This window comes from Buceros rhinoceros, unplaced genomic scaffold (genome assembly GCF_000710305.1).
Source record: "Buceros rhinoceros silvestris isolate BGI_N320 unplaced genomic scaffold, ASM71030v1 scaffold1112, whole genome shotgun sequence".
In the NCBI taxonomy this organism is placed as follows: Eukaryota; Metazoa; Chordata; class Aves; order Bucerotiformes; family Bucerotidae; genus Buceros; species Buceros rhinoceros.
In genome coordinates, this window is record NW_010399327.1 from 57,620 (window position 1) to 58,226 (window position 607).

At 38.2% G+C, this 607-nt stretch overlaps 1 protein-coding gene across 1 annotated transcript in view; it reads left to right on the forward strand.

Moving 5' to 3' along the window:
- ARHGAP10 (Rho GTPase activating protein 10) overlaps window positions 1–607 on the forward strand; it is a 146,561-nt gene that overhangs the window by 57,617 nt on the left and 88,337 nt on the right. The gene's annotated exons all lie outside the window — the stretch shown is intronic.

Genomic DNA, 607 nt, shown 5'->3' on the forward strand with positions numbered 1-607 from the left:
CATTCTCTTTTGTAATTTAGTGTTGAAACATTTGGTATTATCACATGGGCAAAGACTAAGTGTTGATCACTTGAAGTATCCCTTTGTAGCCTTTCTTTGTTTTAATAAAGTTTTTTGTTACCCAGTCCTTGAACTTTCATAGTTTAATGAGGACATATGTACCTTAAAGAGTAAGTTAATGAAATAATACGTATATGCTAGAAAGTTAATTCTTTATGTCCAGACGAACGGCAGCTGAAATGTAACTGTTCACTATCATTATGGCGACGGCACTGCAGCAAAGCTGAGCCAAACATCAGCTGCAGATAATAATGCTGCATTTTTAAATACTTTAAACTGGCGTAGTGTCCTACAAGTAATTGGTTTTCTTGCTGGTCAGAGTGAGCTCAGATGTGGGATGGGTGGAGTTGTATCCTGGCTATTTACTGCAATTATTTGGGTTATAGAGTAAAGCTTACAGGACCAGCAGTGTGGTTTTCAGTGATAACATTTTCTTTCTTAGTTTGACTGGAGAGATGATTTCTGCCTTACCTAATGGAAGATGCTGCTAGCCCCCTCTCTCTGTTTGGGCAGGTACCTTTTGAATGCTATTAAAGACTCTGTAGGG